Source organism: Ambystoma mexicanum, chromosome 4p (genome assembly GCF_040938575.1).
Source record: "Ambystoma mexicanum isolate Mex_15411 chromosome 4p, UKY_AmexF1_1, whole genome shotgun sequence".
Lineage (NCBI taxonomy): Eukaryota > Metazoa > Chordata > Amphibia > Caudata > Ambystomatidae > Ambystoma > Ambystoma mexicanum.
Genome location: NC_090927.1, coordinates 986,945,409 through 986,961,974, shown reverse-complemented (window position 1 = coordinate 986,961,974; position 16,566 = coordinate 986,945,409). Strand labels below are relative to the sequence as shown.

The following is a 16,566-nucleotide window of genomic DNA, read 5'->3' as shown; positions in this document are numbered from 1 at the left end:
TAGCTGCATGCTAGCATTAGGTGGGTGGTATTGATTTCAGTTGAATGTGTGCAGTCTGGAGGTTGGTCTCCGAGACTGGATTCTGGCTGCGTAGTACACTTATTTGTGCAGCTAGGCAGATTTTTCATGGGGTATAGCTGTGTTGTAGGTGGGGTCCGGTGTTTGTATGTGAGCAGCTAGGCCGAAATTGATCGAGGGATGTAGCTGTGCTCTATTGTGTGTTGGTGTAGAGTGAGCATGGTGATAGGAGAGGCGAGTGTCTGGAGTGGAGGTTTTATTCTTAAAAGCCCACTGTTCTGGATTTCATTACACGTTTTGCGATTGCTGCGTTCAGAGTGGTTTTATTAGCGACTTAATAGACCCATTCAGTGGGGTCACTGCTTGGTATTTCCTTGAACATTTGTCTGCATGTTGTAGGGTCTCCGCGGCCTTCGATGATCTTAATCAGCATTATGGAAAGAGCCAGGTTTGTAGAGCTTTGCGGAAGGCCATGTAGTGTTGGGTGTGTCGAATGTGTCGGGGAGCGGGTTACGCAGAGTTGGGGCCAAAGTTGAAAAGGCGGATCCTCGAATCCTGGCAGTATTGGAGGATGGTATTACTAGTAAGAGGGCAGTGCTTGATTTTAGGGTGCGCGATGGGAGGTAGGGTTTAATCTTCTCTTGTAGGTACGTTGGGCTGGTCTTGTGCACTGCTCGGTGGGTAATGCATAGGGTTTTTAAGGTGGCCCTACATCAGACAGGGAGCCAGTGGAGGGTGCGAAGAGCGGTGGAGATGTCTCTGTGTACCAGGGCGATAAGGAGTTTGGCGGCAGCGTTTTGGGCGCTTTGTAGTTTGTTAAATTGGTATGCCAGTGTTCCCAGGTACAAGGAGTTGTCGGAGTGCAGTCTCAACATAACAATAGACATAACAGTGGCAAATCTGTTGGGATAGGTGAGGTAAGGGATAATGCATCTAAGGAGTCAGAGGTGGTAGCTACAGGATTTTGATACATTATTGATCTGACGGGAGAGGGTTAGGCCTGAGTCCATAGTGTAGACAAGGTTGACTATTTTGGAAGGTGGGGCGTAGGCCCAAGAGAGGGGGCCATGGGAGCGGTTGCGGCAGAAGGTCAGAATTGCTACACATCATGATTTCAGTTTTATCAGGGTTCGAAAGGAGGTGGTTACTTGTCATCTATTGATCAATATCAGAGACAAGTTTCGGGGTCGGGACGCAGGTTGGTGCTCGTTTTGGGAATTCTTAGGATCATTTGAGTTTCATCGGCGTAACGGTAGCAGGTGAGGTTACGCATGCACATGCACAGATGATTCCTGGTAGAGTAGTCAGATAGAGGTTGAAAAGGAGCGCAGAGAGGCAGGCGCCTTGGGGTACTCCCGTCTTTACAGCACGAGCAGTAGAGACAAAAGGGGAGAGGATGGTGATTTGTTTCCTGTTGCTGAGGAAGGAGGCGATCCATCTGAGTGCCGAGCCACTGATTCCTAGGGAGTGGAGGCGGTCAAGGAGGATTGAATGGTTAACGCTGTCAAAGGCTGCTGACAGATCAAGGAGAATCAGCGCTGCGCAACCCTCAGAGTCTGCAGCAACCTTGAGATCATCCCACATCGAGATAGGAGTAGTTTCTGTTCCATGGTGCCGTGTGAAGCCTGATTATGTGGGGTCAAGGAGTTTGTTGGATTATAGGAAGCAGTTGAGCTGGGAGTATGCAGTCCAGTAAATGAGTTTTGCGAGAAATCTACTGTTCGAGATCAGCCTGTAATTCTTGTGGTCAGGGTGGGGGTTCTTGGGGGGGGGGGGGGAAGGGGAGTCGAGGGATGCCTTTTTAGAAGCATTTGGACATGCCATACTTTAAATGCTTCTGGAAAGGTACTAGAGTTGAGGGAGTGGTTTAGTATGGACCTTGCATGTTCTCCTGGGCAAGTAGCAGAGAATATTTCTTTCAGAAGGGAGGCAGGGCAGGGGTCGAGGGGCGATCCTTTAGGTCTGCTGCCAGATAGTAGGTCTAGGAACTCGTCTCTTGAGAGAGGTTGGAAAGAGTTTAAGGTTCGAAGGATGGCATAGTGGGCGTCTGGGCAAAGGGATCAGGAGGGGCAGGGGGAGAGAGTGGAGAAACTGGTGTTAAGGGTTGCCATCCTGTCAAGTTCTGTGTTGGAGAAATGTTGTGAGATGGAGTCGCAGAGTGTTTGTGGGAGTGGTTTGAGCAGATTTCAAAAATTTGGAGATTATCTTGTGGAGTCCTTTGCGGCTACTGCCACAGTTCAGAATTTGTTTATTGTAATAGGCTTTTTTGGTGTCTCGGATTTGTAATTACGGTGGTGGAGGGTGAACATGGATCAAGAGAGTGGTTTTGATTTTTGAGCGTCTTCATGTGGGGCGTGAACCATTTGGGGGACACTCCTTTGTGTGAGGCTGCGGGGCATGAGAGGGTGAGAGGAATTAGTGATTCTTTAAGCCAGGAGTCAAAGGATTCAATGGTTAAGGGTCTACCACAGCACAGCATTGCTGGGGGACAGAGTAGCAACACTTCGGCTAGGTCGGGGAATACCTTGACTTTGTTCCAGCATTTGTGATCGAAAGTGGGTCGAGGGAGCTGTGGGAGATGGGGCAGGTGTGTGGATAGAGAAAGGGATGGCAGAGTGGTGTGTCCAGATTAGCGGTTTGGGACTGGATATAGAGAGCAGGTCATAGGAGCTGAAGATCGCATCAAGGGTGTGCCCACATGAATGAGTTAGACTAGTGGGAGAGGTTGAATGCATCAAGACTGTAAACTAGAGGTTGGGTCATGGGGTTGTTGGGCATGTTGAACCAGATATTGAAGTCTCCCAATAGTGTAAGGGTTGGTGGTAGTTATTGAGTCACAGAGATTTTTTGCAAAATGTCTTTAGTATCCAGGGTGTCTCTAGATGAGTAGGAAGCTTTGGATGAGTGTTGATGGTAGCAAGAGTTTTATTAGAAGGGATTCATAGGAGGCGTTGCAGGTCTGGGTTTCGACGAATGAGGCAGAGAAATGAGGATTGTTGAGGATTGCCACTCCGCCACCTCTAGTTGGTCTTTTGTAGGCAATAAGAAAATAGAAAGGGGGCAAGGCCTCATGGGGGACTGGTGCAAAATCACAGAACCAGGCTTCGGTGATAAAAATGAGGTCGGGACTGTCAGAGGATAGGAGGTCAAAGATGCTGTACCTGTTTCTTGCTACAGAGCAGGCATTGAAAAGGATGCATGTGACTTCGTGAGGTGCACGGTGGACATGGGCGTTCAGTAACATGGGGGTTGTAGTAGGACCAGTCTGGGGGTGTGTGGTAGGATCAGTCTGGGGGGTTGCGACTGATTGAGTGAGGGTAGTGGGGTCTGGATGCATGTTCACTTTGAGGGTCGGGTGAGAGGGTAGGTTGATGGGGAGCAGGAAGAGTGGGCGGGTGGTGGTAGATAGGTGACAGGTGTGGGAGGAGGATTTTAGGGGGAGTTTGATGAGTGGAGCACTTGTGGTATGGGGGTTAGGCAAGTTGTTTGTGGTAAGAGTCTGTAGGGCGCTCGGGGTTTAGGTGTACTGGGAGAGAAGTCGAGAGCAAAGGGGTGGAGAAGAGGAAGGGTCTGAAGGTAGGGGTGAGAAGGGTTTGGGAGGTTGCACTGATGGAGAAGTGGTGAGGAGTGGAGTGTCGAGGGAGAGGGTTGGTCACTCTTTCTGTGTTTTGTGGGTTTTGGTGCCAGAGGAGTACGAGAGCGGGTAGGAGGGTCAAAGGGGGACGAGGATGAAGCGACTGTTCTAGAAAAGGTGAGACATGCTACTTTTAGAGAAGGGAAAGGGTATGAAAGGGGGGTCTATGGGTGGGGGTAGAGAAGGGGCTGAGGGAGAGGGGGGCATCGGAGGTAGGTTGAGGAGATTCTCAGTGGGCACAAAATGGTGTGGTAGTGGTGGAGGACTGGTGATGTTTGGAGTGCCAACGAGGTCCTCTGGCTTGTGAGTTTGAGCGGGGTGTATGGATGGGGTTGTTCTCAAAAGATGCTAGGGGGATGATGGATGTTGATGGGTTCGGGTGGGTTGAGGTGTGCAGGATGAGGGTTAGAGGTGAGTGGTGTTTGGCACGCCAGAGTGCTCCTCTGATCTTAGAGTTAGAGGTGGAATCATGGTTCGGGGTGTGCAGGGAGTCTCAGTGTATCATTGTTCGGGGGCAAGGGTTGTAGGTGGTGACCTGATGTGCGATATAGGGGCGGTTTGTGAAGTTAGGTGCTATAGCGGAGGTTATGCACTGGGTGCAGTGAATTATGGGGGGTGGGTGTGGCGCAGAAATTATAAGTTACTCACCATAGTGACTAACGTACTGTTAGTCCATAGTCCCCTTTCCTCCATACAGTATGGGTGCCCCTTCCAAGGAACGCGAGACAACCTTTTTCACCAGAAAAAAACCTTCTTCCCCTTTAAATTTAGAGGCGCGCAGGGGTGCAGCCCAGGGAGCATGCAGTGCCCTGACTCCACCCTCCAGCGCCACACCTCAGTCCCCATTGACGCATCGACAATAGATTTAACATTGCCTAATGACACCAGTATTATAAGGTGGAGGTTGGTGGGACGTATGGAGGAAAGGGGACTAAGAGTATTTTAGTCACTACGGTGAGTAACTTATCATTACTCTTACATCCCGTTCACTTTCCTCCATACTGTATGGGGACACAACTGATTGTAGCCCCAGGGTGGAGAGGAGACCCTCCTTAAGCAAATAGGTTCCTGAGAACCGCCTGTCCGAAGGCCGCATCAAATCTAGAGCCGGCATCCAAACAGTAATGCTTACAGAAAGCCGAGGGAGAGGCCCAAGTGGCCGGCCTGCTTATGACTTGCCAAGGGACATGGCGCTGGAATGCGATGCCCGTTGTCTTGGCCCTGATCACGTGGGCATTCATGTTGGCCAGCAGCAGTTTGTACTGGCCCACGTATGCTTCTTTGATGGCAGAGACCATCTAGCGGGATATGGAAGCCTTAGAGGTCTGACTGCCTGGTCTTGAGCCTCCAAGTGACAAACAGGGCCTCCGATTTGCGAAAGCACTTGGTCCTGTCCAATTAGAATTTCAGGGCATGCCTGACATCCAGGCAGTGCAGTACTTTTTGTGCTTTGTCCTTAGCATCGGGAAAAAACGTAGGCAGGACTATTTCCTCGTTCAGGTGGAAAGCAAATGGAACCTTGGGCAGAAATGGCATGTGCGTCCGCATGACTACCTTGTCCTTGTGAAAGGTGGTATATGGCTCGGAGGCGACCAGCGCCGGATCTCACTGACTCTACGAGCCAGGGTAAGGCCGACTAGTAAGGCCACCTTGATGGTGACCAGCCTGATGTCCATGGACGCCATTGGCTCAAATGGTTTGTGCGCCAGTGCGCCCAAGACTATGCTAAGGTCCCACACAGGGTGCGGTCTTTTGATGGGCAAGTAGAGCCTGGCGAGACCCGACAGATGTTTCTTGACAATAGGGTTGGAGGAGGAGAAAATGCTTTCCTCGGAGTTCTTGTAAGCCCCAATGGCTGCAAGGTATGTGCGGCAGGTGTCGACCTGTACCCCTGAATGAGCGATGTGCGCCAAAAAGGAGAGATGCCAAGGGGTCAATTCCCTTGGAGTCTGACCTGTGGCAGAATCTGGTCCATTTGCTTTTGTACTGGGCCCTCGTAGCTTTGCTCCTGGCGCCCTGTATGATCTCCAGATTGGCCTGTGAGAGGCTAAGGTGCCGAAGGGTTACCTGCTCAGGTACCACGCTGTGAGGGCTAGGTTCCCTGGCACAGGGTGGATGACTCTGCCCCCTTGCTGTGCCAGAAGATGTGCTTGGCCCGTCGGAAGGTGAATCGGGGGCACCTCCAAGAGGCTGAGTAGCTCCGAAAACCATGGCCTGGCCGGCCACCATGGAGCTATCAGAATGATGAGAAGTCGGCGAGACCTCTTGATCTTGCAAATTATCCTGTGGATCAGGGGAGTGCGTGGAAAGGCGTAAACTTTCATGCCGGTCCACTGGAGGTGAAATGCGTCGCCCAGAGAGCCGGGCCCTGACCTTCCCAGGATGCAAACTTGGGGCACTTCTTGTGCCAGCTGGCAAAGAGATCCACGTGGGGGTAACCCCACCTGTTCAAGATCTCCTGAATAACGAAGTTTGCTTGATTGGTTTATTTATAGAGCGCTTTACACCAAAGCGCTGATTGTTTAGCTGCCACTCGTAATTGTCCGCTCCCAGCCTGCTGAGCCTGTCCAATTCCAAGTTGGATTCCCCCAGGAGGTGGACTGCCGGGAGGTAAATGTTTTCCAGGGCCCACTCCCACATGCTGATCGCCAGTCTGCACAGAGGAGGGGATCTGGTGCCTCCCTGTTTGTTGACGTAGTACATGCTGGTTGAGTTGTCTGTCTGGATGAGGACAACCTTGCCCTTGAGAAGTGGTAGGAATGCTCTGAGCGCTAGCCAGATGGCGTTCAGCTCCAAACAATTTATGTGGTATTCCTGCTCCTGTAGAGTCCAGGTGCCATGGACCGCGAGATCGTGCAGGGTGGCTCCCCAGTACTTGAGCGAGGAGTCTGTGGTGATGGTGGCCTGCGGAGAGGGCGGCCGAAAGGGCTTACCTGTCCGTAGGTTGCAGTCCATGGACCACCATGTTAGGTCCGGGTGGAGAGATGGAGGAATGTTAATGATCTCGGATTGCGAGCCCCACTCCTGATTGCATGAGGCCCGAAGTGCAGCTGAATCCTCCTCATCCTTAGTCTTGTGTGCGGCACGGCTAATAGGACCGCTGCCAGTAGACCCAAGAGATGTTGGTATCACCATGCTGAGGTCACTTCTCTGCTGAGGAAATGGGCGGTGGCCCTCTTAATGGCTGAGATTTTGTCCTCCGACGGGAAGACCTTCTCAGAGCACGTGTCCCCAGATGAGGCCCAGGAATGTCAGAATCTGCGTAGGCTGCAGCTGTGACTTCCTGAGATTGAGTGAGAAGCCCAGATCGTGCAGTGTGTTCATAAGGGTATGGGAAGAGTGGCGAACCGCTTCCGCAGATGAGGCCCTGACTGTCAGGATTGAGGTGGTGGGGTGGCAGGTACCCTAATGGGGCGTAGGATTCATCCTACATTATTCCCCAGGCGTGTCCTTCATCCCTATTTCAGGAAACAGTCTTCGGGACGAAGGACAGCCCAGGAACTACGTTTCCCAGCAGGCCGAGCGTGGCACAGGCCTGCTGGGTTGAAGTCAGCCACGCCCGCGCGAATGCGCATGCGCGAGCCGCGCCCGAAGTCCCACGCTTGCGATTCCGGCCAGCAGAGAGGAAGGACGTGCAGAGCCTGAGCTCCTGACGGCACGCCTACGCGGGGCTCCCCGCCGCCTGTTAACCACCCCAGGCCCCGTGTGACTAATCAGATAAGTGCCAAGCAAAGCGCGCACGTTCCGGCAGCATTACGTTCCGGCAGCATTTTAGAGAGACAGTTCATTAGCGGGAGTCACGCTTGGATTTCCGAACTGGAACCGCGCCCGAGGCGGTTAGGGAATGCATGGCGCTCCGTCCAATAACCCAGCATGAGACACCATTAACACGCGATTGTGTTCCTAGATGAGCATGCTTCCTATATGTGTTTAAGACTGAAAAGACACCCGAGCACAAGTGCAAATCTGAACCATTAATCCCTAACAGCGACTCCGCTCATATGTACGCTATCGTTCTGACTTATGTCTTGCCTCTTGCAGTGTTTGTGAGGTACAGAACGTCATAGGGGTCTAGCAGCCCGAAAAGACCAGAAGACTACACGGCAGTGCCAAAGCTAAGTGCAATTTCCATTGTTACAGTGGGCATGTTTAGAAACTGGGCATTGAATGTATAATACTGTATGATGTAATGCAGACACAGCTTCCCTCCATGAAGTAATGGGTGGATAGCGGTAGAACTTACGGTCCTGAAACTGGTAGAGGGCTCCAGTACAAAAGCCCAACATCATCTGGCATCTGAGTGTATTTTGAATGTGAATTGAACATAGTAACTGGTCCGGGGCACCAGTACAAAGGCACCAATTCGTCTGGTATGAGCGCCAGTGAATGCTAAAGCACCAGGGCGGAGAACTCCAGATACTGGAGCCGGAGCTGAGGAGCATGTTACCCTGATCTTCCCCTTCCCCATCCATAACTTCTTCCTCTCCCTCTTTCCGGTGTTCCCAAACAACCTCTACCCATCCAACCATCGGACCCTAACCCTCTTTCCCCCAAGGGTCAAGGCGGCCTGCGTTACTTGCTCCCAGGTACCAAGACCCGACGGGGAGGGAGGTGTTCTAGCCGCGTTTGTGCTGCCTCTGCGGAGAAGTAAGAAGTCTGACAGAATCGCAAGCCCAAGTATTCATCAGACGCCTGGGCAGCACAACCATGGCAGACGTGGTAACATTACTCCGGGAACTCAAGACTGAGTTAATAGCGACTAGGCAGGATTACCAGAATCTGGCGGGTCAGGTGCACACCCTTACTATCCAACAACAAGCCCAAGCCACGCCACTGCCTAGGGTCCCTCCGCCGACCCCGGTTCAGGTGCAGGTTGCTACTGAACCCCAACTGCCTCTAGCTGCGCCCGAAAGGTATCATGGGGACCCTCAAACCTTCAACCAATTCATCATGCAATGTCAACTGCATTTCCTGACCAAGCCGGCAGTGTTTCGTACAGCACAGTCCCTCACAGCCTTCGTGATTTCATATTTGAGTGGAGATGCAGCTTCTTGGGCCACGCCCTTAGTTCGAAAGGACGACGCTCTGCTTTATAGTTGGGATGTCTTCATAGAGGAGTTCGGCAAAATCTTTAACAGACGAGCTGCTACCCTACTTAAGGATAGGGAACTATTGACTCTAAGACAAGGGGGCAGAGATTTGGTGTCATATGTAACAGCATTTAACCGGTTGGCAATGGAAACCGACTGGCCGCAAGAAAAAAGAATGGCTCTGTTCTACCAGGGACTACGGGAGGACCTAAAGGATCTTGTGGCTCAAGTAGATCCTCAGCCTGATGAATGTTCCGCGATGATTGACCTGGCACTCAGGTTGGATCAAAGACAGAGTGAGCGACGGCAGGACAAGCGGAAATGAGATAATAAGCCGATAGTGAGGTTGGACCAGCAAAAACTAACCAGAGCAGTGGAGAAGGGAACTGAGGAACCCATGCAAATTGGCTCGGTGCGGGGACCTCTGAGCAAGGAGGAGAAGGAAAAGAGGCGCAGAGACAAGTTATGTCTCTATTGTGGAAAAGCAGGGCATTTCGTGCGGGAATGTCCTACCAAGCCCATTAAAGGAGGGCCTTCGGGAAACGAGAAAGCTCGCCCATGAGGGTGGTAGGAGCGAGCGAAGCAGAAAACACCCCATTGAATTTGGCTAATGTGCATACGACTCAGGAAGCCCACATCACAGTGATCGGGGATTTGCACTGGCAAGAGGAATGGGTGCCCGTTACTCTAATGGTGGATTCGGGCGCCACAGGTAACTTCGTGGACGTTCAATTAGCTCGGAAAATGGGTCTTCCGTTACGTGCTAAGACTCTACCGGAAGAAGTGAAGTCCGTAGACGGGTCCCCGTTAATCTCAGGGCCAGTGACTCAGCAAACAGAACCGTTGCACCTGAAAATGGGTACCACACATCAGGAAACCATTGTCTTCGATATCATAGCGGCCCCTCAATTCGGGTTTATCCTGGGACTGACTTGGCTGCGACTTCACAATCCACAGGTAAACTGGAAGGCTGGCTCAGTTTCTTTTACTTCTGTCTTCTGTCAAGAACATTGTTCAGTATCCGTTCCACAGTTCGTCGCAGGAAGTGCACTCTCAGAACTACCGCAGGCATATCAAGATTTTCGGGATGTTTTCAGCAAAGCCGCCGCCGAAACCCTACCGCCACATCGGCCATTTGACTGCCGGATTGATTTGGAAGCAGGGGCAGTACTTCCTTGTAGTAGGATATATGCTCTAACAGAAGCAGAAAATCAGTATCTGAAGGATTACATTGAAACGAATCTGGCAAACGGGTTTATCCGACACTCTACGTCACCCGTTTCCTCCCCCTTGTTCTTCGTACCCAAAAAGACTGGAGACCTCAGAACATGTATCGATTACAGGGCAATCAATAAAATTACCATCAAGAACCGCTACCCTTTGCCTTTAATACCGGTGTTGTTGGATCAGGTACGTGGGTCGACAATCTACACCAAATTGGACCTGCGCGGGGCCTATCATCTGGTAAGGGTACGCAACGGTGATGAGTGGAAAACGGCATTTCGGACGAGATTTGGCCTGTACGAGTATCAGGTTATGCCGTTCGGCCTATGCAACGCCCCAGCAGCTTTCCAGCATTTCCTGGATGAAGTGCTCCGCGGGTACCTGGACGTGTTCGCGGTGGTCTACATTGATGACATCTTGATTTATTCCCAGAATTTGGAGGATCACCAAAAACACGTCCGGGCAGTCCTACAGAGGCTTCGGGAACATCACCTATATGCAAAACTCGAGAAGTGTGAGTTCCATCAATCCACCGTGGAGTTTCTAGGGTTCATTCTGTCACCTCAAGGAGTCACCATGGACAAGAAAAAAGTACAATCCATCCTGGATTGGCCCTCACCGAAATCAGTAAAAGACATTCAAACAGTTCTTGGCTTCGCCAATTTTTATCGTCGCTTCATAGAAGGATTCCCCAAGAAGGTCCAGCCCATGACTAGACTGTTACGGAAGGGGGTAACCTTTTCCTGGGAAGAAACGGCTGAGGCAGGCTTTCAGGCCCTAAAAAAGGCTTTCGTTACTGCCCCGGTGCTAATACATCCTGATCCAACCAAACCATACATTGTGGAGACAGACGCCTCCAGTTATGCGGTGGGGGCCATTCTTTCGCAACGAACTGAACATGGACAATTACATCCAGTTGCCTACTACTCTCGAATGTTGTTACCCGCAGAACAAAACTACGCCATAGCTGACAAGGAACTGTTGGCGATTAAAACAGCATTCGACGAATGGCGACATTATCTAATGGGGGCTCGACATACTGTAACCATTTATACCGACCACCGAAACTTGCAGTTCTTGAAATCAGCGAAGGCTCTCAGTCCCAGGCAGCTCAGATGGGCCATGCAGTTCTCCGAATACGATTTTGTAGTCACTTACTGCCCCGGAACTGAGAATCGAAAAGCAGACATTCTATCAAGGTATCCGGAACCAGATCCCGATCAATCCACCACAAGAGTAGAAGAGCCTAAGCCAATGGTTGATCCCAGTCGCGTAATAGGGAGTGTAGCTGCGGATGCGGTTTTCGATACTATTAGAAAGGCGATGTCAGCACAGCAACTAGTCCAATGGGCTAGTCAAAACAAAAACCAAACTATTAAGGAAGGATTACCTTTTTTTTATATCAGCCTTGTATTTACCCACGACACCCCTGCAACAACAAGCCATTAAATGGTGTCATGACTCAAAATTCGTAGGTCACCCCGGTAAAGCTAAAACAATCGAGTTAATAAAACGCCATTTTTGGTGGCCGTCCATACCTAAGGATGTTCATACATATGTGACCCAGTGCGAAACGTGCCTCAGAAACAAATCAGATCATCAACGACCAGCAGGAACTCTACAACCCTTGCCGACGCCTCCTGTTCCTTGGCATTCCGTGTCTATGGATCTAATTGTGGATCTGCCATTAAGTCGAGGGTTTAACACAATTTATGTAATAGTGGATTACCTTACCAAAATGGCTCACTTCATACCATGCACTGGTATCCCGTCAGCCAATACTCTGGCAGACTTGTTTTTGCAGCATGTCGTCCGCCAGCATGGCTTACCGCACGTTGTCATCTCTGATCGTGGACCACAATTTACGTCAAGGTTTTGGCAGGCTTTCTGTAGATCTGTGGGTATGGACATACGACTCTCCACCGCTTATCACCCAGAAACTGACGGACAGACGGAGAGGCTAAATCAAACTCTCGAACAATACCTCCGGTGCCTTACTCTTGGTAAGGAAGATAATTGGGCGGACGTTATTTGGTTAGCTGAAATAGCATATAATAATGCAATACATACTTCAACCAAGACGACTCCTTTCTACAGTAACTATGGGTATCATCCTCGCTTTCAACCAGCGCTCGTAGGACACGTACCCGAAGTACCAGCAGCAGCCGCGAAGAAAAAACATCTTGAAGAAATATGGTGCTCAGTGCAGGATAACTTGAGAGCAGCGAAAAAGGCTTACAAATACCAAGCAGATAAAGGAAGACGACCAGGTCCACAATACCAGGTAGGGGATCGGGTGTGGCTATCCACTCGTCATCTCCGGTTACAGGGATCACGAAAGTTCATGCCCCGGTTTATCGGCCCGTTTCCTGTGCAAGCTTTGGTGGGACCAGTAGCTGTACGGTTGATCTTACCGGCACACATGAAAATACATCCAGTATTCCACATAGCTCTACTCAAACCAGCCCCGGCCACTTCCAAAACCAAGAATCCTCCTCCTATTCTAGTCAATGATCAGCCCGAGTTTGAGGTCCGCAAAATCCTTAATTCCCGTTGTACCCGGCGTAAACTCTTTTACTTAGTGGATTGGAAGGGGTATGGCCCGGAGGATAGGTCCTGGGAACCCGCTGAAAACATTCATGCTCCTCGGCTCCTTCGCCTCTTTCATTTGTCCAATCCATCTAAACCGGGGCCTGCCGGAGGGAGGGGGAGTACTGTCAGGATTGAGGCTGGTGGGGTGGCAGGTACCCTAATGGGGCGTAGGATTCATCCTACATTATTCCCCAGGCGTGTCCTTCATCCCTATTTCAGGAAACAGTCTTCGGGACGAAGGACAGCCCAGGAACTACGTTTCCCAGCAGGCCGAGCGTGGCACAGGCCTGCTGGGTTGAAGTCAGCCACGCCCGCGCGAATGCGCATGCGCGAGCCGCGCCCGAAGTCCCACGCTTGCGATTCCGGCCAGCAGAGAGGAAGGACGTGCAGAGCCTGAGCTCCTGACGGCACGCCTACGCGGGGCTCCCCGCCGCCTGTTAACCACCCCAGGCCCCGCGTGACTAATCAGAAAAGTGCCAAGCAAAGCGCGCACGTTCCGGCAGCATTACGTTCCGGCAGCATTTTAGAGAGACAGTTCATTAGCGGGAGTCACGCTTGGATTTCCGAACTGGAACCGCGCCCGAGGCGGTTAGGGAATGCATGGCGCTCCGTCCAATAACCCAGCATGAGACACCATTAACATGCTTCCTATATGTGTTTAAGACTGAAAAGACACCCGAGCACAAGTGCAAATCTGAACCATTAATCCCTAACAGCGACTCCGCTCATATGTACGCTATCGTTCTGACTTATATCTTGCCTCTTGCAGTGTTTGTGAGGTACAGAACGTCATAGGGGTCTAGCAGCCCGAAAAGACCAGAAGACTACACGGCAGTGCCAAAGCTAAGTGCAATTTCCATTGTTACAGTGGGCATGTTTAGAAACTGGGCATTGAATGTATAATACTGTATGATGTAATGCAGACACAGCTTCCCTCCATGAAGTAATGGGTGGATAGCGGTAGAACTTACGGTCCTGAAACTGGTAGAGGGCTCCAGTACAAAAGCCCAACATCATCTGGCATCTGAGTGTATTTTGAATGTGAATTGAACATAGCAACTGGTCCGGGGCTCCAGTACAAAGGCCCAATTCGTCTGGTATGAACGCCAGTGAATGCTAAAGCACCAGGGCGGAGAACTCCAGATACTGGAGCCGGAGCTGAGGAGCATGTTACCCTGATCTTCCCCTTCCCCATCCATAACTTCTTCCTCTCCCTCTTTCCGGTGTTCCCAAACAACCTCTACCCATCCAACCATCGGACCCTAACCCTCTTTCCCCCAAGGGTCAAGGCGGCCTGCGTTACTTGCTCCCAGGTACCAAGACCCGACGGGGAGGGAGGTGTTCTAGCCGCGTTTGTGCTGCCTCTGCGGAGAAGTAAGAAGTCTGACACTGACAAGCCAGTCGTCGGGTAGATGTATAGGCCCTGTGCTCTGAGGAGGGCCACCACTGCATTCATGAGATTGGTAAAGACCCTGGGAGCCGAGTTGAGGCCAAATGGAAGGACTTTGTATTGAAAATGGTAGCCCATGATCCTGAACCGTAGGAAAGAACGATGGGGCTGCCAAATCGGGACGTGTAGGTATGCATCCTTCAGGTCCAGGGAGCACATCCAGTCTCCCTTGTCCAATGTCTCCGCTATAAAAGCTGGCGTAACCATCTTGAATTTTTGCAGGGGTAGGGAGAGGTTGAGGGTGGAAAGGTCCAGCACAACTCTCAGGCCCACCTGGTTCTTCTTCTGAATGGCGAAAATCCTGGAGTAAAGGCCAAAGCCTCGCTGGGAGGCTGGGACTTCCTCCACTGCCTGGCTCTCTACGAGCGTATGGATCTCCACCAAAAGAGTTGCTGTCCCAACCTGTGGTAGTGGAAGGGAGGAGGGGGGAGAGGCTGGGATATGAAGGCGGTACCCCGTGGATACTACGGAGAGGATCCAGGGGTCCGCAAAATTCTGGCACCAGAAATGTGCATGGAAAGCAAGCCTGCCCCCCCCCCACCAGAGACACGTGGACCCGAAGGGGCGTGTCATGCCTTTTCCTCAGAGGCTGTCGATGGTGAGGGGGCCTGGAAAAAGCCCTTACCCTACCCCCCTTTTTGTAGTTTGTGCCAGCTCCGAGACGGTGAGCAGTCTGGCTACCTGGATCGATGTTCCTGGAAGCCGCAGAACCCTCCATATATACGACCCCTTGCCGAGCGCTGAGATTGGGTGTACCATTTGGGCGTGGTCTTTGTAAGAATGGATAAAGACTTTGCTGTTTGTGAGCTGTTCTTTTTGCCCAGCTCTTTGTCCGTAGAGGAGTGGAAGAGGTCCGCCCCTCAGCCCCCTCAAACGGTAGATCTAGAATGCGCTCCTGGACATCCAGGTTGAATTTCGTTTCCCGGAGCCAGGCTGTTCTTCTCATGTCTGTGGCAATACAAATGGCACAGGCCTGAGGTATCCATACGAGCCACTGTGGATTCCATGAGGTCATGTGCTACCAGCTTGGCTTCAGCTAGCCCCGCCTTAAAGCGCGATTGGCACTGGGTGGGGAGTTCCGGAAGGAAGTCCGCAATTTCCCGCCATAACATTTGGTTGGCGGCAGCCAGCATGGCATCTGCGTTGGCCTGATGAAGGTGCAAGGATTCATTGGAATAGATTTTCTTGCCGTACGCCTCCAAGATCTTCTCCTCCTTGCCTAGCAGCGCTGCAGAAGAGGCTGAGGATGACTGAGGCTTGGAGTATAGTGATGCCGCAGTGATCACTGAGGAGTGTGGCTGAGGATGGGGCGAGAGCAAAAGTGTATCCCCCCACCATCTGTCTGTACTTGGCGTCCAGGTGTCGATTGACTGGCTGGGCCGTGTGGGGTTTGAGCCAGCCCTTCTTAGCCAGGGAGACTACATTGGTCTGCATAGGAATCCCTGATTTGGCAGAGGAGCGTCGCATGAGGACTTGAGCCAGAACCCCCTCTGCTGGCTGCTCGACCTTGGGTTAGGGGAGGCCCAGGTACTCTGCCAGTCCAGCAAGATGTTTGTGGAAGGCCCTGGCTGAGGATGGCGTATCCGGATCCCCCTCGTCCTTATCCTGCGGATCTGGAGGATGCTGTGGAGGAGGAGGCATAGATGGCACCGGAGGCTGGGGTACAGGGACCACAGCCGGAGGCTGAGGAGGTTGCAGTGTTGGCTGTGGAGGCAGAGGAGGCGGCTGGACCTGGGGACCCGATGAAGGCGTCTGTGGTGCCGCTAGCATGGCAGGAATGACTTCCCTGAAGGAGTCTTTGATGAAAAGCCCCATCTGAGGTGACCTCAATCGGCAGAGGAACTTCTCGAAGAACACCTCCTCACTTGCCAAAGAGGTGGCCGGGGGTACCGGCAGGTTAGCGGGGGGCTGCTGGAGCCGCTGCATACCCTGTCCATATGGTCGTAAAGGAAAGCTGCCCTCCACAAATGAGGGGAAGACTGTAGGCCACCAACCTGGTTGATGCCTGTCCCACCTTCACACTCGTTCGTCAGTGAATACCTCTTTCTGGCACGGCGACCATTTTATCTAGCTGCCTGCCACGTGCCTGTCACATGGTGTTCGGCCCGCTGGGCCGGGCCTGGTCCAAGACTCTTGTGTGTGGATCATGAGGCTTACCCTGCTCCTCGGGCCTCGGGCCGGTAGGTGTGACACCCTCGACCGGGGGTTGGTAGAGATGCGTTTAGGTGCCCCCTCAGACATGTTGCCAGGATTAGGGCATAGCCCCTCGGACATATTGCTGGTATTAGGGCGTAGCTCCTCGGCCATGGTGGCGGTAAAATGGCAGAGCCCCTCGGGTGTAGACCCGGTAAAAGAACCTTCCGGTCCCTTAACACTGCACCCGGGAGGATCCGAGGATCGACCCGAAGGCCGATAGCTGAAGCAGCCTCGATGCACATGCCGGTAGAAGGACCTGGCTGGTCCCTCCCGCGTGGGAGAGTCCCTAGGAAGGAGTCTCCCTTGTGGGGTGCGCTGGAAAATATCGGCCCTACCTTGGGCGTGGTTCGATGCTTCACAAA

At 52.1% G+C, this 16,566-nt stretch overlaps 1 protein-coding gene across 1 annotated transcript in view; it reads right to left on the bottom strand.

The window, feature by feature from the left end:
* Window positions 1-16,566, bottom strand: part of PDSS2 (decaprenyl diphosphate synthase subunit 2) — a 1,501,454-nt gene that overhangs the window by 1,137,380 nt on the left and 347,508 nt on the right. The window lies entirely within an intron of this gene.